The 24,255-nt window shown below is 43.0% G+C and overlaps 1 protein-coding gene and 1 non-coding gene across 3 annotated transcripts in view; both read right to left on the bottom strand.

Annotated features, from left to right (window-relative positions):
- The window catches only part of LOC121707674 (metabotropic glutamate receptor 4-like), a 204,613-nt gene that overhangs the window by 114,119 nt on the left and 66,239 nt on the right, over window positions 1-24,255 (bottom strand). The gene's annotated exons all lie outside the window — the stretch shown is intronic.
- On the bottom strand, window positions 8,327-8,399 carry trnav-cac. Its single transcript has one exon. It is a non-coding gene; the product is annotated as a tRNA-Val (tRNA).

Raw genomic sequence — 24,255 nt, 5'->3', positions numbered from 1 at the left:
GCAGAGTGTGGCCGCCACGGCACCCTCTCTCATGTTAAGACGGCAACTAATCTCTCATGGGGGTGACGACAATATGGTGCTCCGCTAATGTTTGACTGTTTGGAGGACTACTGAAAATCCCCCCACCCCACCCCACCCGAGCCCACCACACTCCCCGCCATTTATTTTCAAAAGGCTTTCACTCTTGGGTTTTTTCCTCAGCCATGAGAGCCCACATTAAAGTGGAGAGTGGATAGTGAGAGGCTTCAGTGGGAGCCTGGTCGAGCTGGCAGTGGTGCGCTAAGAAGAGACAAGGACGAGCCCGGCCAAAACAGCTGCAGTTTTGGCAGCTGCAACCTGCGCTCTTCTCTGTCCGACAGGTGAAACTCATCACCTGCTCAAAGTGCTGGTGCCTCTCAAAGGAGACTATCTGCTCTTCTTCTCCTGAGCGGAAAAAAAAAACCCCTGCACCTTATTCCATACAGCCAGAAATATTAGCAGAACAAAGGCAGAGGGATCCTTCAAGAGCTCCTCGGCCACTAAAATAACATGCTTAGTCATTAGTTTCCATTAATCTGTATGCAGTGACTAAACCAGACCGTTAGTGTAGCATAGTCAACACTATATTTTTGCAGCCTATCTCACTTTCTATAAAAGGCATCATGTGCTGCATATGGCTGGATGTGGTTTGTGTGAAAGTGACACCGGAAGCTCAGGGCGGGAAGCTGACAAAATCACACTTCCATTTTTTCTTTCTGAAACTGCATGGTGGCATATCAACACTGAAATATGTTGCACGCAAGGGCAAGATGGAACCTCTTGTGGTAATGACAGACATGTCAGTGTACCCTGTCATCATGGCCAATGCCAGAGTAGCACACTGAAAGAGCTTTGATGGCGATTGAGACCTGATTATGGGCCACTATGCAGCACAATGCTGGAGGGGTGTAAGGGTATAAGTGTTTGGGGAAATAAATGCTCAGACTAATATGGCTATTGACTTTTAAATTAAATTTGGTCAGAATCATTCAGGCCTCATAAACCTAATGTCGAGATGCATGAAGACCAAGATCCTTTCAAGTAAATAAAGTTGCACTGGTGTGCCTGCATGTGCAAGGCAGAAAGCACTCTATGTGATTCAAATCTTAGGGAAGAAAATAACATTTGTGTGTTTGGCTCAAGCAGTAAAGAAAATCGGCTATAGTAACTTGCTAACTAATACACTGTGCATTCGGGGCTCAAACCTTCCTCATTGTCACAAGGAGAACCTCAGGACAATTGTGTTTTACACAAAAATTATGCGGCAGATTTGCAGCAAACTTGTGGGTGATTTGTGGGAAACAAATGAGTTCACCAGAAAATATCGCCAGAAGTTTGCCAATGTTGGCCGCTAGAGGCAAACTTCCAGCAAAGTTCTGGCAACAATAAGAAGTTTGCCACTAGTGGCAAATGTGTTCGCCAGTGATTTGCCATCACACTTAGCCAATAATGGCAAACTTCCAGTGAACTTCTGGTGACAAACCTCATTTGCATAATGACATTGCTGCAAATTTGCTGCAACATTACCAAAAGTTAACTGCCAGAAACCTAAGTCAACTGTTTGCCAGAAACCTAATTTGCATGTGAAAATATGACCTTGCTGCAAATTTGCGGCAACTTCGCCAGAAACCTGAAATTTCTGTAACTTAAGTTAAGTGCAAATATACGGTATAAGGATATAATAGTTATATAATAATATAATAGTTATATAATCCTTATTATATTTGACCTACATTCTAATCTGTTCCCTGTTCAATTTTAAATATTATGATGTTTTTTTGTATTTATGTGTCGCTTTGGACAAAGGCGTCTGCTAAATCCATAACCATAACCATAACCATATTGATATATAATATGTCATATGTTTTGTCTGAAATTGGTTGTTGTATTGCGTGGGCAGCGATCTGAAATAGCAGCACGTATAATTTGCCTAGCTTCAGTTTAATTCTGTTTGCAAACCAGCCTTGACACTTCTATTGCAACATCTCTAGATGACCAATCAACGGTTGGTGTGAAAATGAGAATGGTCTTAGGGTGTCAGGGGTAGAATGTGTCTGGTGGTGAATGCATAGCATCGGGTATGATGAAACAAGACACTTAACGAATGTGCACTCATTTTCTCTTTCTCCAGCTTATTTTTGCTCTCACTATCTCACTCTCACTCTTCCTCCTCCTTTACCCTTCTTTTAAGTCTTTCTGTCTCACCCCTCACACCCAATTGCTATCTCTCACTCACTCATTGAGTCACTGGTTAGGTTTAATCTCATGCATTATCTCAGACCTTTCCCATCCCCAATGGCATCCACTGAAAAGTGCTCCTTGACAAGAGATCCTGCTTTTTTCCCCCCGCTGTCTTTTCGCTGTCTTTTTGCTCCATCACACTTGCACTCAAAGAGGGAAACTAAGACACTGAAACCTTTTAGTTTTTTTGGCTGCACTCCTCTACCCCATTCCCCCATTACCTTAGAGGAGGGAGTGACCTGAAATCTTCTAATTTTGTGTTATTAATCCCTTGAAGTGTTCATAAATGTTGCACTTGAATGAAGCCCTGGAACTGATTAAACAAGTTTGAAACGGTGCCTCAAACTCACATGATTAATTCATATACAGAAATCACAGTGTGTAAGTCATTTATAATACATTATAATGTATTCATTGTGAACAGTGCTGTGATTTTCTTTCCCGACATAAATGAGACCCTGTCTAAGAAGTTTGAGAGAGACTGGAAATGCGGCAGGCATACCGCCAAGGATTTCACCGCATCCTCATCACTCACTGCTGACCTTTAAAACTTCCAACATGCAGTGGCTCAGTAGGCAACGGCCAGTAATGTTTGTCTCATATTGAGAAAGCGAGCGAGGCCCTCCGTCCGGCGTGTAAATCATGCATGCCAGTCGCTAACGGTGCTCTACCTGCCGCTTCCTGAGCGGCGTCTGTCTCATGTGGTCCGTGCTGTTCTCAGCTCAGTTGGCAGCTGATGTTACCTTGGCACATCTGAGGCCAGTGCACACAGGAACCAGGAGGCCTCTCAGCTGGTGCCAGCTTACTGTCGTGCTTTCAAAAAGTAATGGTGGGATAAAGAATGAAAACAGGATTACTTTGAAAAATACGTCAACGTTAATGAGCCGCGACTGGTGTTCAATGGCGTTCTAGACTCAATAAATTAATGTAGCTTCAGGCAAATGAATGCACTTACAGGCCACCTCTGTGTGTGAGGTCGGTTTAGTCTGCAGGAGTAAGTGTAAAAGCCTTTCTTGCAAAGAGGTAGAAACTTCTATGCAAACGACTAAACTTTGCAAAGATCAGCACTTAAGACTGTTTAAAAAATATTCACAGCCATATGTGCTACGCCGCGCTCGCCAGTGCTTTAGCAGATCCATTTGTTCTAGTGATTAGCCTTGCCGACCTCTGTCACAGTAACCCATAATTAAGGATGAGAAGCCGACCTCGGTATCTCTGCGGAAAAGTTCCAGGGCTATATTAAGCGAGCCACAGTCAAGTTTGCCGTCTGCCGGACAGCCAGACGCTCCACACGGAAGCAGTCCTTTCCAATCAGGCCATTGTTCGGGCCTGTGATTACTGAGAGCAAAGGAGCTTGAAGCTGGCAAAAGCCCAGGCTGCTTCCCTATTGATTTGTTGGCCACACACTTCCAAGGTATCTAACCCAGGGCCTCTGTAGGGTGCTCTAGTCTAGATGCACTGTGATTTGAACAACTGTCTGTACTGCGAAAATGACTTCAGACACTGTGTCTGCGAAGCAAAGGCCCATCCAGAGATGCTTTATGACAACAGAGCCACCACTCACCATCTGTGGTGTTGCCTTAACAGGATTTCCTGTTCTTTGGGTGTTGATTGCACACGTTGGTATTGGCTTTGGGGGCATCAGGGCAATGCTGTGGGCCAACATGTTGGATAGAGTCTAAATGCCTGCAATCTCACAGCCTCCAAAATAAAATGAGCAGTGTGCTGATGTCAGCATAAGATGTGGCAAATGTAAATTAATGATGCCCTGGTGGACTAGAGAGGGAGAGTGGGGAGAGGGATGGGAGCTTGCTAATGGGATGACTCTCATACATTTCTGCAGTCTGACTTTGATTCTTCATTATCCTTGTTTTGCAATTCATGTCATGATGGCAAATAGCAGCTGCTGACCCTTTTGTGCTGTCACCTACCTCTATCCATTATCATTTAGAGTTCTAGAGAATGGGCTTTGTGTGGTGAGATACATCTATTGAAGCTGATAGAGAAATATAACAAGGCAACAGATAATCGGCTGCTAGAGTGAAATAATAATTTAGGATGCAATCATGCAGGAATTATCTCCTCTGCTTACAAGTCACAAATAGGGAAAAGCAGATGGAAAATATCTTTAAGGGCAGTGTCATATCACGAAGCAAACGATGAATAATTATATGATAAATGTGAGCACTGAAATAATTACATATTTTGCTACAGTGGCCATGCTACTTACTGCTATAAACTTGTAAATATAATTTATCATGTTAATGGTTTTTCTTTGGTGGGTTGTCTTAAGAAACCGATTTGGTGATAATTATGTTTGGCTGAGCATGTTGTTGCATGTATTAAAAACCAGAGGATTATGAGCAAATCCTGAACAGAGGCAATGACCAGGAACATGAACTGCTATGCTGCCCTCTTGTGAATGAGCAGAATGCATAGCACAGTCAGATTTAATTTAAAAACCTCAACATTATCACTCCGTGGAGACCACAGTAGAGGCTCTCTGGCTTTGGATTTCCATATGGTATGGCCTTCACTACAAAAGTCAAGGATATTACAAAACAATAAAGCTGTCAGTTTATGGTGAGCACTATGTTCCTAAGCAACCTTGTGCTAACAATTCCTCTTCCATGGCAGACATCTGTCTGTACTAAAGAAGTCGTACACTCCAGTACAGCTTATGTGCTGAGGGGTGGATGACAGTGTTCCAATCCAAATCTGACTATACTTCACTGCATATTTTACCTCTGTTCACTTCAGCATGTCAAAATCATCTGACATATACATTTTACAGCATTCATCTTGAATCTGCAGTATAGCTAACAGCGGCGAAAATATCTGGTTGATAGATTAAGTGTTGATTAAAATAGTCAAGGGGCACACATTTGTCTTCTTGAGAGAGCCCCCCTGGTTCCACCACTAACTCTTGATGTATTTCACTGTTTAAGACAGTATTGATTTTGGCCTTGCAGTGCAATGTATAAAGAAACTGCATTTTTTGAAGGGGCCCGATGACACTAAGATTGAAAATGCTGATTTCATCTATTGCTGATTTCATCAATTTCCAGGAATTTTTGAGTATTCTGTATTTGAACATGCAACCACAATTGTTCTAAATGTTCTTATCTTACCTGTCAAACGGATTGGAGTCAAATGGAAAAATAGCAATCAAATTCTATGTTGTATCAAATGATCTCACATCAATTTAGTGTGTAGTTTGCGGGGTTGTCACGAAGCTACATTTTCTCGAGGTCAGCCAAGCGCAAGGGAAATAACGGAAGAACATTAGCAATTATTCAGTGACGCTTTGTAAATTATTTATGATGGTGATGGACATTTATTATTAAAAGTGTTTTTACACAACTCTGTGACCAGTGTGGGTAAGGTATTAGCAGGGGAGACTGCCACCTGCTTAATTATGCTCATTAGTGGTGGGCAAAGGATAAGGCTCCGGTGCACCGGGCTCTCTGTCCATCATCGGCCATTAAGCCAGTGTCAGAGGACGCAGTGACATTACCGATGAACAAAAAAAAAAAGAGTAAAACCTAGAGGTCTCTCCTTTGAAAGTTCAGAGTTCACACATAATTAATATCTCCAATTAACATACACTTGTAAATGCGTAAGTACTTCACATCCCTGCAATATTAATACAGTGTGACTATTTCTCAGTAGCAGCAGCAGCAGCATTTCAGCTCACAGGGAGTCTGCAGCAGCAGGCATCAGTTCATCTGTAGGCTCGGCGTGGAAGCCACAGAGAAAAGGGATGCGCTCAGCTTCTTTTTTGTGCGTGCTGAAAACCACTTTAGGTGGTATGCTTGGAGGTATGCTTGGAAATGTGCATTTAAATGGTTTTCACATTCTAAAGATGCATGTGAAGCGACGCAGACATAGCCATTCCCCCTCAGTATTCTGAGAGGGCACTGGGGATACCTGTTAAGTAGTTTGGATGCAATTGTCAATATCTACATTATGTAAACAAGGCTTTGCCATTGGCAATCAATCTGGCAATGGTCTTGGGTGGCACAGCGGGCTTAGATCATAGCGGTACCCCTGCAGTTCAGCATTTAGAGAGTGCTTAGGCCTCTGGTCATGGTCATTTTCATCCCTGCTGCCATTAGACACACATGCCTACTCTGAGCGCCCACTCACTCCAGATCCCTCAGCAGGTCCCTACACATGTCAAAGGGAACATGGGAATTTCAGCATGAAGCAAATCTGTATGCTCTGTCAACCTCTAGGTCCTGTTAAGTGTCCATTTAAAAAAAAAAATCATTTGACACAAATGTGTTGGCAGTTTCAGTACTATTCTGGAAAATGCAGTACGATTTACAAGAGTAAGATATAACACTATGATATATAAAACATATATACATATACATATAAAAAGATGTACTTGTCAAGTAATGCACTAGTTTACTCCTTACTTTTGCACCACATACAATAGCGGAAAAAACATTTATATTTGGTTGACAGTGACCAACATAATTTTAGATGGGGTTAGTTGATTTGTACAATGTACATTTTGCATAAATGTATTATATTACAAACTGTACTTTAGGTCAGTTTAGAGTTTGAACATAAAACAGTTAACATGTAGGATGCAACAAGTGCATACATGCACATTTTAAATGTAAGAACAACTTCAATATCTACACATTACAAATTGCAGAAAAGGCCACATCCTCCACACCTACAGTAAAACCACACCGAATCAAAACAAGATGAAGCTGAGGGGTAAGAAAAGATGCCATCGCTGTCTCGGGTGCACCCCTCAATGACCACAGTATCGGGAAGCTGTCACTTGCTTCAGAGGCTTTGGGAGCACAGCCCCTCCACATACCCACTGGTCTCTGTCTCTATGATGGGCTCAGATGACTGTTTAGTGATGTTTAGACCTTGGCTGTGATGTTACATGGGAATATATCCTATAGCTCACTGTATGTCTGTAATGGCCCCCACAATGAACTAGATAGTTCTGAGTACACGTTTTGTCCTTCAGCTAAATACGAAGACATGTTTCTTTTCAGTTTGTAAGGCTTTGATTTGGTGGTGCTGTATTGAAGATATTCTGTGCACATGTTGAATGTGTCTTCAAAGAGACACATTCAAGTTCACATTCCTTTGTTTTGATTCTCATTTTTGAGAGAAAAAGAGAGAGAAAATTCCTGCTGTTAGCACCAGTTCTTTCAGAGGCATTTAGTGAAGAGCACATTAACAATAAAAAAGCACATGTCGTATTTGTTCAGCTATCCCATACCTTTGTATCAGCTCTGAACATATTTTTTCCCCTCACGCAACAGGTATGTATATATGGAAAATAACCCATCCCTTTGCTCAAAGATATATCTGCCTCGGTTGGAATAAATTCTCTTTGCTGTGAATGATTAAACTATGAAGGTTCCCAGAAGGCGGAAGAGATAAGGCCATTTCATGTAGCCATGAGAAAAAACCTGGCTGAAAGGAAAGCAGACATGGTGTGCCAAAGCCAGAGGGGTGGAAGCGATCGAAAAAGCCAATCGGTAAAATGAGAAAGTCCAATCTGAGTTCACCAGACTTTTCACAGCAAGAGTGGACATTTTATTGGCACAGTGCGGGCAGTTTTCTCAGACCTGACAAGTCAGCCACAGTTCAACAGCAGGCAAGTGGAATAATTAGAAATTAGTGGAATATTGAAATAATTGGATATCCACCATCTTCTGTAAGAGCCTTCTAATAATTTACATGTTCTAATAATGTTCTCTGTTGGTTATTATATATATATATATATAAGTATATATACTCTTTTGATCCCGTGAGGGAAATTTGGTCTATGCATTTATCCCAATCCGTGAATTAGTGAAACACACACAGCACACAGTGTACACACAGTGAGGTGAAGCACACACTAATCCCGGCGCAGTGAGCTGCCTGCATCAACAGCGGCACTCGGGGAGCACATTATATATGAGGGGTTAGGTGCCTTGCTCAAGGGCACTTCAGCCGTGTCTACTGGTCAGGGTTCGAACCAGCAACCCTCCAGTTACAGGTCCGAAGTGCTAACCAGTAGGCCACGGCTGCCCCAAGAATTTGTTTCCACCCAGTTCCGAACTGGGGACCTTTCGCGTGTGAGGCGAACGTGATAACCACTACACTATGGAAACTATGGAATATCATTATACAATGATATAATCGTTAACCTATCCATCACTACAAGCATAGTGACATACAGCATACCATAAAATATGTACTCTAGACTGGCATGTACTAAATGTAAAAAAAATGTCTGAACACCTCTGTGAGAACATTTATGTAAAAATGGCAAAGCCTGCATATCTACTGGATCAGTGATGACAATGATGTGTCATCCCTCTATGCCAGGAATTTTCATATATATATTTCATATATACAAACATATGTATTAATTGACATAAATGGTATTGGATTCATATACACCCTTAACTAAACTAAACTCTGAAATGTAACAGTCTGGTATTCACTGGTCCACTGTGGTCACTTCCACTGACTGAGTCGGCCTGAGAACACAGGAACTTGGCGAGCGAGGTCAGCAGTGTTTTCGTCAGCAGCAGCAGCAGCAGCATGGAGCTGCACCACTGCAGCAGCTCACAGACCTCTCTCCTCCCAAAGCCACAGCAGCTCCAGTTGCCTGAGAAACTAGTGAGGACCTGCTGGCTGGAGGCTGATGGTACCCGTGAGCCCCAGCTAATCCTTAGGCCCTGGCATTGCTCCCAGCCGTATGGTCATCAGTCAGGTTCAGACTCAACTGCAGTCATTTGCCATGCTTATTCTCCCTGTCTCCTCAGTGCACTAATAATCCCATTGAAGGTACTTTGCTGTCGATAAACAACAGATGAGGATGCTATCTCCACAGACGGCAACGTCTGATTGATCAGACTAAAGCAATACATTGTGGCCATACACTCATTCTGTCTGATCACTGAGTTGTCTTGAAGTGTTTCATAGAGTTATAAATAAATAGAGTTTGAAATAAATGGAATTATACACCTTATGCTGTGTTGTTTATTATTGATTCACTGCAGTTGGAAGGCAGATGTCTGCCTGCTGCCCCCACCCTGTTGTTCTTCCTCTCTCCACCTGCAGAACCAACCGCTGTCTCTCCTCTCTCCCTCTCTCTGTAGTTCTCTGTTGTTTATTCTAGTGAGAAGCACAAGAAATCCATGCGCAAAACTCAAAATACGGTTGCAGTGGTTGCTGTGTGTCAGACACACACACAGGCTTAGCTTTCCTTATCATTTACTAACTAAACACACACACAACACATCACAACAACACATCACAAACCAGCTTCATTACCACATGGATACATTTTAAAGTCGCATGAGTTTTATATTTACACAAGGTAGGCCTGAATGATATTGTGCTGAGAGTTGCTTTAAATCCCACTGTTATAGAGAAATAAGATAGATAGAGTAGATGTGCATGGTGGATGTTATTAAAATACTCTGAATAGCATATGTTATAGGTAGGCTATAATTCCGTTGCTGGACCTTACAAACATGATAAAGTATATGCTGACAAGCATGGCTCAAACCACAACCTGTCAGCCAAGAGCGAGGAATGGCCTGTTACACCTTTCCGAATTATGCATTTACATTCATGGGAGGGTCTTCGGAAAAGTGGGAATTTTGTGTGGTGCAGCATTCCTCCGCTTTTACACTTCTGTTTGATCAAACCTTGTTACCATGCATATCTGCTTTCTGATTGCTAAACTGTTGTTTCCTTTCCGGTTGGTTGACAGGTCCATGATTTCACCCAACTGCGTTATCATGCAAATCCACCAGACCTGTTGATTACGGGATTAGGGATTAGCCGCAGATTTAGTACATTCTACATGAAATCAAAAGAGCGCAAGTGCTTTCTGCAGACCGGCCAGGTTGCTGTGTGCCCTACGCTCTCCAAGGTATGTACATCTGCTCCTCTGAACTAAGCATCATGATGTATGAGGACTGACAATCGAGTATTCCTAGTTAGCAGAAATGTTGTCAGCTCTGCCTTCACTGCCGTCACTTATAAAAATTATTAAACATGCAGCTTGAAATCGACAGAACAGCATGGCTATGAAGAGAACCCCGCCCTGAAAATAACACTTCCTTGTTAACAAGTCTGTCATGTCTGAGTCATACTCTCCAAATATAAAATGATTAATGAATATAATTTGCAACATGAAAACCTCTGGTTCAAAAACCATCCGGCTGACATGCCTAGCCTACTCTCCAAATCATTCCGCTTTTAGAACTCTTAGATCACAAAAGCTTTTTAAAACATCACAGGTGTTGATGTTGTTGTGCTTCAATAAAACGTGCTTCTGAAATAAACAATACTACTCCAGCACTTACCCATTTTTCTTATGACATACTGTAGTAGTCCAGTGGACAGAAAGGTGAACCCGGAAATGTTGAGTACACCAAAGTTTTATGATGGAAATATATAGTATGGGTTCCCAGCATGCAGAAACTGCCGGATGCTAATTTGCATATGTTGGGCAATTTGTGTAATTGAGCTAATTAGCATAAATTAGCATAATAGCCTATATTGATCATATTATAAGAGCTGCTTGGCCAAAATGGACAATGTTAGTATGTTTTTAGGGGTTACTGGAGATGCTGAGTCCATATCTGACATTTGCAAGATTTAAAATCACTATTTAAACTTGGTTTGGTCACGTTTTTACTCTCATTAAGCTGATTTTGCTGAGTTTTTGGGGGTGATTTAGACGGATTTTTGGAGGATAAAAATGTTCAGTGTTTAGGAATAATTTGGATCCTCAAGTTATTTCTGAATTCCACAATCATTTTGGAAAAAGCTATTCACTGGCCCTCTGCTGTGACTCACAATTGAGTAACAAAGGGAAGAACTAGTCTCTACTACTCCTCACTGTCCTCATCCGTTGTCCTGTCGCCATCTTCTCCAGACTCTTCATCCCTGTCCTTCTGCTGTTTTTGCTGTGTAAATATATTGCCACATGTAACATCACTGCCTTTGAGAAACAATAATTAGTACAGGCCAGGCCTGCAGCTGCACTTTCCAGATACATGGTTACACAGTTTTAACCCAGCTTTGCAGTTACAGCTGATAACATCTAACAAATCAGGAGGAGCAACAGGACTTGAATCGAGGGTGGGCAAGTTCCTCTCCTTTCTTCATACCTGTCTTCTAACTCCCTCCAAACGCGGTTATATCCACAGCCGGTGGATCAGGACGGTCTGCTGCTTTCCAAAGCAGCACCTGTAGATGGGAACGTTTTCCATGGAGGAGCAAGTTGCATTCTGTAGGAGACAGTGTCTTCAGTGCTGGAGGAGCCGGGAGTGGGAGACCTCACCGCCAGGGATGAATTACTGCACAGGCCTACCGGGCCCGGCCCAGGGGCCCAAGGGGTCAGGGGGCCCTGAAGCCCAAGCCTTTGCATAAAATCATTGCCTCAATATCAACACATTAGGATGTAGGCTATGAATCTGATTGAATTTAGTACTGGCCATCCCCAAAATGCACCAGAATACAGGAAATCACATCAAACAAATGAAAACATTTCTGAGGAAGGACCTCCAAACCCCCCTTCCACATATGCGACAATTAATGGGGGGCCCTTAATACATCTGGGCCCAGGGGCCCGAAAGTTCATAATCCGTCCATCCTCACCACTAGGTGGAGGCCCAAGCAAAAGGATCCGAAGAGAACCCTTGTAAGGGGTACTAAAAAGCTTACAGAGGCCTTCAGTAGAAGCCGCAGGAGGAGATCAGCCGTCGCCTGGGCCTAGCTACGGGAGAAATGCTTGCCTGAAGAGGGTTTTGATGCAGTGGCCACGGCGGAGAAGGACTTCACGCGATTGGGAGAGCGGTCTGAGGAAGCGGCCTTGGAAAATAAGGTAGTGACGCTGGCCTGGGTGCTGACTTCACCGAGAGAAGACCTTGAGCCCCTGCCCCCGCCGGACAGCTTTAGGCTGGAGTTGGTGGTGGCCCTGGCTGCGGAGCAGAGCAGAGGTGGAGCGGCAAGGAGGTGGTGCCTTGAGGATGGACGGTTGGCGGAGCCTGTTCGAGTCGGCCTGTTCGCCGGTGCTCTTTAGAAAAATAAGGGGGAAAAAAGTTTGTTGTGTGAAATCCGATGGCACGAGCCAGAGAGAAGGTCTAGGCCTTGGCGCGATCGTGGCGGTGTGGAGTGGCCGAAACAGCGGAGGACAGCTCTGCGACAAGGCAGCAGAGGAGGGACGCCAACGTCGGAAGCTGTAGCTGTGTGCAGCGTGGTCCGGCTGCGATGGAACTGGAGTTTGCTGCCCCGACTGGCGAGACGACGGAGTGGAGCATCGGAGGTGCAGTGCCAGTTACGGTGCTCAGCGCCGGGGAGTCTGTGGCAGTGGAGGCTAGGCCCCGCCAGGTGTTGGAGGAACGTTGCGGTGGTGCACACTGCGAAAGTGCGACCTGAGGGCGTTCTCTGAAGGGAGCTGGGGACGAGAGGCGACCAGGTGACTGCTAGCACGCCCCGCATTGGGCCGCTGGTGGTTGTGGTTCCCCAGGGTGAGTAGGGCTCTTGCGGTGTGTGCACCCCACCTGCTGAATGTGGGAACGCCCGCGCCGAGGATGGCAATGGCTTGTTGGGGGAGCTGTGCAACGCCAGCGTGCTGGACTGTGCTTGAGATTCCCACGATGTTTCGCGCTGGGGATTCTGGGAGAACTGAATGATCATTTCAATACCAATGTTTCCCAAAAAGGCTTGTCCCAAGGAGAACAGTATTACCTTAAACACACATGAGGAAACTGAACAGTCCAATCAGTAGACTAGGATAAGCTAGCCAACTATGCTACTTTGTTTACAATATTTCCAGGCTTCAACCAGACAGCTGAATGTGGTAGAGTTGTAATAGAAATAGTAGGCCTAAGCTATAGGCTAATCTGCATAAAGTGTGCTGTCATAAATATCAGACATTCAGTATTCTCTCTTTTTATATCAGGATATAAAATAATACAGATATATTACATTGTAATCCTCTGGTACTCTAAGGTAGGCTATTAAAATGTCTAGCCCCCGTCTCCAAAAAAAGAAAAATCGAGGTTCGTATCAAACCGTGGGTCAAAAATCGTGATACGAATCGAATTGTTAGGTTGGTGTATCGTTACAGCCCTACTGTGTATCGCTACAGCCCCATCCTCCAAAAATCTGTCTAAATTTAATGAGAGTAAAATGTGACCAAACCAAGTTTAAATAGTGAAATTAAAACCTGAAAATGTCAGATATGGACTCAACATCTCCAGTAACCCCTAAAAACATACTAACATTGTCCATTTTGGCCAAGCAGCTCTTATAATATGATCAATATAGGCTATTATGCTAATTTATGCTAATTAGCTCAATTACACAAATTGCCCAACATATGCAAATTAGCATCCGACAGTTTCTGTATGCTGGGAACCCATACTATATATTTCCATCATAAAACTTTAGTGTACTCAACATTTCCGGGTTCACCTTTCTGTCCACTGGACTACTACATGGGCTCTATGGGCTGTCCACCGGACTATAGACTGATCCAGCACATAATTATGAGTTCCAATGGAGAAACTGATCACTACTTTCAATTTCCCCAGTCAAAATTACATTTACATTTTGATTGGATAACAAAATTGGATGGGTGATTGGATTATAAAATACACTGGATAGTAGACTGTATTCATTTATACTTTAAGTTGTAAACCAAATCTTTCTAAGCAAATGTTGATTACAAATGCATTACCTCTTGTGCATAATATTGTTGATGAAGGCTGAAACAAGTCAGAAGAGGAGCTGAACAGGCCATTTTTTTCAGCTTTCACAGAGAACCTCGAGTAGTCTCCAAGTGTAAATACAAAATGCCTCAGTCACCATCTCCTTGACTGTCAGGAACAAAAGGAGATGTCTCCAATGGCGAGGACAGAGTGACAGTTCACAACTTGCCTTGAGGGGCTAAAGCCAGGCAGTTACCTGCTTGTCTGGCAGGCCTTCGCGCAGAGTCATAGAGAACTGGAGGCCACTGCCATCCCCCCGTAGCACACTGCCTGCTGCAGCCTAGCCTGTACTGGGAACTAATGGCATTTGACAAGCAGCTGAAAGTGAGTTAAAGGCTAATCTATTTACCATTAGGGCAGCAGAAAGAACATAGACCCGGGTGAAGCCCCGCGATCCACGGACGTCGTTTCTCAGTTTAGCACAATTGTAATATATTACGATCCCCTCATGAATTATGAAGAATCTTCACGCACACCAAATGCATCATTCATAATATCGCCATTACAGCCGTAATAATGTATTTTATTAGCCATTACTGTGGTGATTTTTGTCACTGCTTTGTGGATGGATGGATCTCAGGTGTTTCCGCTGTTCCCTCCAGCTGTCAAATGAATGAGGGAGGAGAGGGTTCAACCAGTTACCCCAGCTCTTTCCTGAAACCTAACTACTCATGCGTAGGAATTATCTGCCTGCTCTCCCATTCCTGGTAATTCGGTGTGGGGCATATTCATTAAGAATTGAAAGCAATTTCTGCCTGGAACTTTGGATTTCCATAAGCTCATTAGTGATCATGTTCCACCACAGATCATTGAGGTTGAAGCAAGTAATTATTATGCTGGGACAGGAACAGGCAGTTAAATAAGAATATGTTCATTAACAATGCCTTTGTATGCATGCTGATTCAAATTCTTCAGGCATAGATATACACTAAAACCGAGAATAGAATTCCACATGAAAACTTGAGATAGGTGAAGCATCCTTTTGTCTTGCAGTAATAGAATGTTAAAGTGTAAAATGCTTCCTCAGCTTATGCAGTCACACCACAGCAGTTGGTTTTAAATTTCAGATTAGCACTGGCCAATTTTTGAAGCCACGCAGGTTTATGATGGATTTCTGGATAAATGTTAAATGTACATTCAGGTAGAATTAATCACAACTCCTCAACCTGTCAGTACATTCCAAACGGTCATATTATTCCTAACAAACGGTCACTAATATCAGAATGTTCTTCTTCACAGATGGGTAGGAGTCACAGCAAATGTCTGATGGCTGCCTATCAACAAGAGTACGACTGAAGTTTTAGTCTAGAGCTAGGCTTAATCCATGTCTGGGAACCTGGATTTGGGCTTGGTCCTTGGGGCCTTTTTTAATGTCATGGGAGCTACAGTAGTTTCCTGAGCAAAACCGCTCAATACTACTGTATCGTAACGCCTCCAATTACCACCACTTTCGTTTGAAAATTCTAAAACAAATACATAAAAATAACATTTGATAAATGAACCTTACATTTTTCAGTAGCCATAGGTGTGTAGATTTGAACCAAATCTGGTTTGGTTCTTACCGGGGCTTTTACAGCCTGAAATATCCGACTTTGTTTACCACGCTCGGAGGTTAGTGCTGGCCTGGTGGGTCGCTTATTTACGCCATTTCAATGGCACATGAACGGTTAGACCGAGAAATCTCGTCATGAAATTAAAATTCCACTGGAGCTCCAAGCGGATTTGTTCACACAGCCTTACAACACTGTTAAATGTAAATGGTAAAATGTCATTTTTGGTACATAGCTAATTTAGATACACCTATGGTGTGGGTGCTTGCGTTTCTTTAGGAATCCGCCGTCTTGGTTTGTATAGAAATGGATATTAAGTGACACATACACGCAAGACAACGGAAATACGGGACCGGCGGTAATAAGGGGAGTTCCGATACAACTCATAACCTGCTTGTCTGTTGCCAGCAGACAGCACTGCTGTCACAACATGTCACCCCCAGCATCACACACATACCTGAATCCACATAAAAATGATAATGAATGTTAATGTGACCATATAATCAACATTTTGCACTGGCCTCTTCCTGCTCTCTGAACTGGAGTGGTGCCGAAAAAGCTGAGGTTCGCTGCAGCCCTTAACCACAAACAAATAGATCAAGTAAATGGTGTGGTATATATTCCCTTGAATATCTCTTTCTGGTTTAAGGAAATGGGAAACTTATATCTTATATAATTTTAAAATGCATCCAGCGTATGTCACATTTCTTTTCATAACGAGGAAAAGAATAAATAATGATGCAGAGAAGCACAGCTGATTTGCAGCACTGTGGTTTCATTAGAAAACATCTTTTACAAAAGGACACCCACCACAGAAGTCTACATACATACCATATTATGCAGAATTTAAGATGGCCAAAACACAGTGTAGAAAGCTGTAGAAAGATATTGCATATGTATGCATATTTTCATGGTTTAGGCTGAAAAGGCATCATCTCTCCCACTAATTCTGATCCTAAATCCTGATTCAACAACAATAAAAAACAACAAAAATCTGAAGCTGTAGCTTTGTGTGAATGTTCTTCACCCCACATTTCTTTGATGAGCTGGATTCATTGAAACTTTGGATATACTTTCAGAGGGCATTAGAGACTTCTTAATAATCTGAACATTGTCTGACTCAATCCAAGTTTCTTCAGGCAAGCTCACAAGATTGCAGCCCTGTTGATGTGGGTGAATATGATTCATGTCGAGGGGAAATCATTCAGTCAGGTTCACATTGGAAATGCATTACGTGGGCATTCACAGAGCGGGTTTCATTTCATATACGAAGTGAAAGCATTTCTGCAAAAGATCCACAGAACATCTCTGCAGAGAATTGACACATTCCTTTTGTGCAGATACACAGCGCACTGCATTACAGAGGTTGCATTGTGCTGTCAATTTTAGGGCAGTGTTTCAAAGCCCCATACACTTAGAGGTTTCATTTGGATGGGTTTAAACAAAAATCTCACAAATACAACCGGCACTTTTAGTCACAAAAGAAGCGGAATCCTGTAAATTCATAACAACTAAACTTTAAAATGTTTTGTTTGACTTTATCAGTTCATTAGCTAGATTTTTATTGAGCTGTATATTAATTTCACGGTCCAGCCCTCTGACCACCAAACACACACTTACACAAAAAAGTCTGCAGTGAGTGGACATGTTCCTTTCGATACTTCCTCGAATTATTACTGTCCACATACTGTTGTACCCGAAAGAGGGATACCACCCGTATCTATTCTACAACAATGCAGTTGTCATGGTGCTCTCTCTGATCTTTGATTTGTCAGTGCTCTCGCAGACTGAAATTGGAGGCACGCTCCCTCTGGCATCTGCTTGGATGTTCTACATCAGACGCTGTAGTTTTGCTCTGCAAGCTCAGGAAAGCTTTGAATCCATTAACTTTTTATGTGGTAAAATTTCCGTCTCAAAAATCAAAGACCTGGCGAGGCTGGCAGTGTTTGTCATTAGATCTTGATGTTTATGTGCAACATACAGCCTACTTGTCTGATTGAAATAGAAGGTGCAGCACGTATAGAAGGCATTTTGTGTCTAATAATCCACATATCATGTGCACAACATGCTCAATAATCTGGGGAGCTCTTCTACCTTACTGCACATGCAGTAGCGCATACTGTAGCTGAGCCGATTCATTTGGGATGGTAAAATTCTGTATTTGCATAGGAATGATATCAAGCTGTTCTATCTCAAATGTTACCCATCTTACCCATCCCATGTGCACGCCCAGCCATCATACATTCACAACAAAAGTAGTTTAAATGGAAATATGAAATTATACTTTTTTACTTCTTACCTATAAATCAACAACAGTTACACAAGAGATACTAGGCCTGAGCCTCCAAAGGCCTAGTTTTCAATTGGTGTTTTGCCAGATCAGGTGTTAGCTAATAGCCACATAGTTAGTAAGTTCTAGAAGTAATTTGTTATAGACAGGTAATAAGGCACTTGTGAGAGCTGCCATTCAGATAATGTTTGCTTGACTTGTGACTTCATCAGGGCAGCTAGCGAGCACAGACGCCTTAGGTGGTTTGATCCTGAAGTTAGCAAGAAGATATTTGAATCAATATGTCACCACTGAGTTCAAACAATTAGCCAGTGGCACTAAGATAACTGCAGCAAAGGGAAACAGGGAACAGTCACCCCACCCATCACCAACCCTGCAGCCTGACCACAATGCCAAAAGGCCAGGCTCATTGGTGTGGCAGTCAGAGTCCTCGACCTTAATGACTGCACTCTGTTACACTGCCCTCCCCTTTGGGAAGGGTGCCCATGCACTTAACAGCCACAGGCATCCCTTACACATCCACCAGCTGTATCCCCCATCCCAGGGTTAGTGCTTCAGCCTTTTCTGGGGTCCCTCAGACAGGGGTCAACCTGGGGGTCCCTCATACAGCCCATACATTGGGCATACTGTTACGAACCCTGAAGTTCTCAATTTGCTTTTGGGGTCATTTTTTGGCACACCCTGTTGGCTGTGTGGTGCCGGTGTTATGGTTTCTGTCTTGCTCTGTGTCTCTGCCCTTACCCAGGTGCCTGGGCAGTTAACCCGTGATGAGGTACACCTGGCCTGCTTTTACTGTATAAGACCCATGCTATTTTGAGAGGGCCACATGCAGAGGAGCATTCTCAGTCTGAGAACCACATCCTGCACCTTGACCGCAATGCCAAAGAGTCAGGCTCATTGGTATGGCAGTTAGAGTGCATGCTTGGCATGGCATTCCATCACAATAACATACGTGCCTAGTCTTCTCCCTTGGTAGAAGCTTATATCAGCTACCATTATGTCAACAAACTCCACTTGTGTCATTTCAGCACAACTTGAAAACAAAACAAAACAGACAATACATAGCAACTGACCTTGGAGCCCAATACATTGTGAGTTAATTGATTATATTACTTCTTAGCTTTCTCAAAGCCAGTTTTAACCCTTGTCAGCAAATGCATGAGGAAAGCTATGCACATATGCACACACACACACACACACACACACACACACACTTTTAGTTACTGCCCCTCTTCTCTAAGGAAATATTAAATGACAACCCTTCTGCAATGAGTGTGTCTGTTTAAATTGCTTGCTTGTAATTTCCCATTAAAATACCAAGAGCTGTTGTTCAGAGCGAAAAAATATGATTCCTAGTGTGGACCTTTGTAAACAGGGGAAATCAATCAAATGGATAGGGGTTATCAGATTGTGAGAAATCTAATAATACTATGAACTTAGCTTAGCAGCCTCTTCCAGTGCCACGGCAAAAATTGATTTGTCTCTTAGGTTACAACTGAATCAGATAGCCATGGTGCAGAGTAGAGTGTCACAGACACACTGTAGCTATTTACAGCTCACACAACACGTTCATTGAACTAGTCAGAACAAGAAATTACATGAGACCACCATTTCTACATCTACAGCCAATTTCCTTTTTTTAATCTTCAAGAGAGCTCTACACCACACTGACTTCCCAGGGCCAAAATAGATCCATTGCTTGAATGCCAATATCTCGCCTCCTCACATCCCCCCTAAAGAAATCTGCCATGAAGCTCTTTAAGACCCCCTTGATAAACTGTCCTGTCATTGCCATCACCATCACAATGGCTTCACAAGATTTTGGAGAGGGCCAGCAGAATAATGTGTTCCTCAGGGAGCCTTGCACGTGTGATAGAGTGGGGAGGCTCATGGAAATATTATTTTAATGTCCCCATAGTGCCTTTCCTGTGCGGGAGGTGAGTCATCAGCAGGCAGTCTAGGTTCTATTCGAGGCTTACGGCATGTGCCACGCAGACGCCCCAGTCAGGGATCATACTTTAATTTGAATAATTAATGGGATTTTAACCCCTCGCCACCACCGAAGCCAATGGTTTCTTTATTCAGCACATTATATGGGCATGTCTTGACTCGAAATCATAGATCATTTGGATTTGTGTGGTGAGAGGTGCCCCACTCACTTACTCACTTATTCCGTCTCAGTGCAAACTCTCACAGCGTTGCTTCCTCCTCAAAGGTGCTCTGTAGGCCTCCTTGGCAGGAAGAAGGACTGCATTGGCAGACGCATATAGTGTTGCACCTGTTTTTTGGAATACTTGAAAGAGTTTCCACTTAGATGGTGTTCTTTTTTTGGAAATTAATGGAAGTTGTTCTTTCATCCTGCGCTAGTTGAATATTACAGTCTCGTGGCAAAAAAGACAAATGCACAAATACAAACAACCTTAACATTTCAGACAAACTATCACAAATACAAACAACCTTAACATTTCAGACAAACTATCACAAATACAAACATTTAAATGAGACATTACATCATAATCATAATTCAGTAATCATCCACCTCACTACAAAAACCTTCGGTCACAATCCCTGTGCTGGACACCATTCATCATTTATAGTTATAACTCTTCATTCTCACACCAACACTATCGCCGTTAACCTTCATAGAGAAAATAAAAACATAAGGCAGGCAGCTGGGGAGATGTGCAGCCATGGCCTGAGCCAGCTACTCTGGGCCTCAGTGCAAAGTTTAGCTCTCCATATCCACACTAATGCATGTGCATCTGCCTAGCGTCTCTCACCGTGAGATTGAAGGCCCCTGTGCCACTGCACTGGCTAGATTGCCTGTTATACACCCCTGTGCAGCATGAAATCCCTCCCAACCATCTACCTGGACTGGACAGGTGGCTCTGTATGTTATTCTTTGTGGCCAGCTTCCTGACTCCTGTAGAAAACTCACTCCACTCACCTCATTGCTCACGTACGTTGGTCAACCCACTTACCGTGGCAAAAGGCTCCTTTTCTATCTCTCTCTCTCTTTCTCTCTTTGTGTGTCTCTCTCTCTCTCTCTCCATCCTTTTTGATCATTTCTTTTGTGCAGTGTCCAGAAGAGTGAACCAAGCTCTCAGTAAACACAAGTTCTTGGTTTCTTGGTGTCTCAGCGGGACCCAAAGCCAATCTTCCACACTTACATGCACTGATGCAACGAAATGGGTTATCAGTAAAACTAGTGAATGGCCGGTTTCTGGGCCAAATGTATGGCATGGCTGATCTCCACTTCCATGTCTATTTAATGTAATTGCAACTCTATTATGGCATGAAATGAAATGCCTTTCAGCAAAATAAACACAGTCTGTATTCAAGGTGCGTGCTCCTTACTTTATATTCACTATTTAGGTGTACTGCTCTGGCCAATACATTTTTAAACAGATTCACCTTATGAAGCATATTACTAATGACTAAGAAGCTATTACTAATGACTAAGAAGCTATTACTAATGACTAAGAAGCTATTACTAATGACTAAGAAGTTTCAAAATAGCCTCCCTACTTTCTCCTATACTGTGGAACAAATGTCCGCCATACGCTTCGAGCATGTGTAATGCCAGAAACAAATGAGGACATTGAGAAGGCAAGAGGCAAGGAGAGAAATATCTCTTAAAAATTCACATTTGCATCGAATGGAGACCAGTCATCCCCCTGCTGTCACTGCTCCATTAACCACGAGCGCCACAACGGTGGCATTGGTGCTTTACAGATATCTGTATCACGCAATGTCTCTACCTGACAGACAATATTCACTGAGCGAGGCCCCGGGAAATGGGATTTTTTTCCCTACTTGTGCTTTGTGAAATTACCTCAAGATCAGCCGTGAGTCAGTGCAATCATACCGAATACATGCGGATGTTCATGGGCATATTCTATAGAGTATAAGTTGGGGGAGAAATGACCTTGCCAGCAACTAGCAAAGATCATGTTCAGGTTCATTAAGCACAAATATGACTGTTGGACTGGCAATATACATCCTTGCTAAGTGTCATAAGAGTTTAGGGCTAATCTTGCGAATAATGAGACTGTAAGCAAAGGTTAATCCAGAAGATTCAGTGAGCAGGCTACGGTGGCCATACCATAGCAGTGAAGCGCAAGTACAAGTACATGTGTACAAATGAAAAGTTTCATCCTTGGATGTATATTGGTCAGGGAGTCTCCCTGACGAAGGCTTGTATGCCGAAACGCGTCAGAGTTTTTAAAGGTTTAAGATGACCAAGCCATAACAATAAATGCATATTAGTTTTTTCCAAAGAGAGTGCCTTGGAGTTTCCTTGCTACAGTATAAGGAGTGGAAATAGTGGCATCTTAAAAATCCAAAACCAAGAAATCCAAAACTACATTTGATAATTATACGGACAAACTCTAAGAAACCAAACATCACCAGTTATGAATTGAATGGTCTTTAGAGAGCCAGAACGTATATGATTATACCGACGGCTCATAATCCAGTTTGATAAATAAATAGCACGCCAGTGTAAAAGCATAGTAAAGCTGTCATAACAAAACCCGTTGTGACAGAGTCAAAATACTGAAGCACTGGACTTGAACTTGCAATGTGGAGCTGGGAGCAGTTACATAGTCTACATATATAATTCATATTGTAAACACTGGCTTGTGTGATTGCAAAACTGGAAATGATCACAATGATCACATGTAGGCCTAATATTATGGTGCAAAGGGACAACACAGCTATTCTAACAGGCCTATTAGATCGATTTACCTTGTCCGGCTATGTTCATGAACACTCACTCACTGCCAAATCCCTGGCCATACACTACTGATCTGAGGAATCCTTGCGTCTATCAGTTCAGTTTGACTTGTCAGTTCAGCTGCCATTGGAGCTGTTCGTCCTACTTCCCTGGTTCCTGGCCACACTGTTTGCAATAGTTTCATCAGCTCATCGGCTCATAGTGTCCTAGCGAGCACAGAAGGCCTCAAACTAAGTGCACTTCCTGAGGTCTCACAAAACCCTCATGCACTCTTGCTGAACTGACAGTGCCCTCGAAAACAAGTGAGCTCTCGTCAAACTCCATCCAATTAAATAAGAGCAGAGGTGAGGAGCAGTAGAATCAGGTAACTGATTGACAGTCAGGTGTATTAACTCTTGGACTTAGTAGTAATAATAAGCGAGGCGAGGGTGGATAAAAAAAAAGCCCTGCTGATCAAATTGATTTATTCGTCGACGTGTATTCACCGAAAACGACAGCATGATAGCTTTATCAGCGCCATGACAGCTCCGAGGGCATATTTATGGCATTTTGACACCCCCTGCTAGAGATAACACACAAGGCGGCAAGGCGAGACATCAGAGGTAGTCTTGCCACATGAATTGGACCGACCCAAACTCAAACTCCAATTATTGTTTGTGCGGTGCTACTATGGGGCTCTTTGTCTTGATGACAGATCACTTTATCACGATATGAAAGATAGCTGTTTATGTCTGCATTTCAGGCAGCCTGGCTATGGGGACGAGTCGCAGGCAGCCAATGGCCTGTGTGTTTCTCCCACCGTGGCCTCATGCATTTTTAATGCCGGCGAGAGCCTCTGAAAGGACTGCTGCTGGAATCTCCAATCATATATCTGTCTCTCTCACCATGATAGAATGTGCACACGTTGTAACAGACACACACGCACGCATGCACACACACACACACACACACACACACACTCAAACAAACACATACAACTCCCTTCCCAACATATGGTAGCACACAGAGATATACAGTCACTCACATAGTGTGTGTGTGTGTGTGTGTGTGTGTGTGTGTGTGTGTGTGTGTGTGTGTTCTTTGAAACAAATCCAAAAAGGTGAAGCAAGTGTGTCAGATAATTTGAAACATGTAAACACCCATCTCCTTACCAAAATCATCTCAATATTTATATATTACTACACATTACTTGCAGGTTCAGTCAGCGAATCCAAAACACGGAATTGTTCTGTAATGCTGACATAGCATGACTATTGTTCTCCACCATTATAACCCATGTTTTCATGTACACAAACAAACCGATCGGAATACCCCATCCATTTTCTCATTGTTTCTCCTCTCTTCCCCTCTCACTGCAGACTCATATGGGAGGTGTCTCTGTGGAAGGTGTTGCTGCAGCCTAGCCAATCTTCCTCACAAAGAGTCTCTTGGTTCCTGTTGCCAATTCCCACTCAACTATTGTGACCGGTGTGTACACACTACTCACAATACATCACACACACACACACACACACACACACACACACACACACACACACACACACACTTACTGCATATCTCTGTGTGCTACCATATGTTGGGAAGGGAGTTGTATGAGTGTGTGTGGGTGGGTGTGCGTGTGTGTGTGTGTGTGTGTGTGTCTGTTAC

The sequence above is a fragment of the Alosa sapidissima genome, chromosome 4 (assembly GCF_018492685.1).
Source record: "Alosa sapidissima isolate fAloSap1 chromosome 4, fAloSap1.pri, whole genome shotgun sequence".
Classification (NCBI taxonomy): Eukaryota; Metazoa; Chordata; class Actinopteri; order Clupeiformes; family Clupeidae; genus Alosa; species Alosa sapidissima.
The sequence above is the reverse complement of the archived record's forward strand: the minus strand, read 5'-3'. Positions and strand labels throughout refer to the sequence as shown.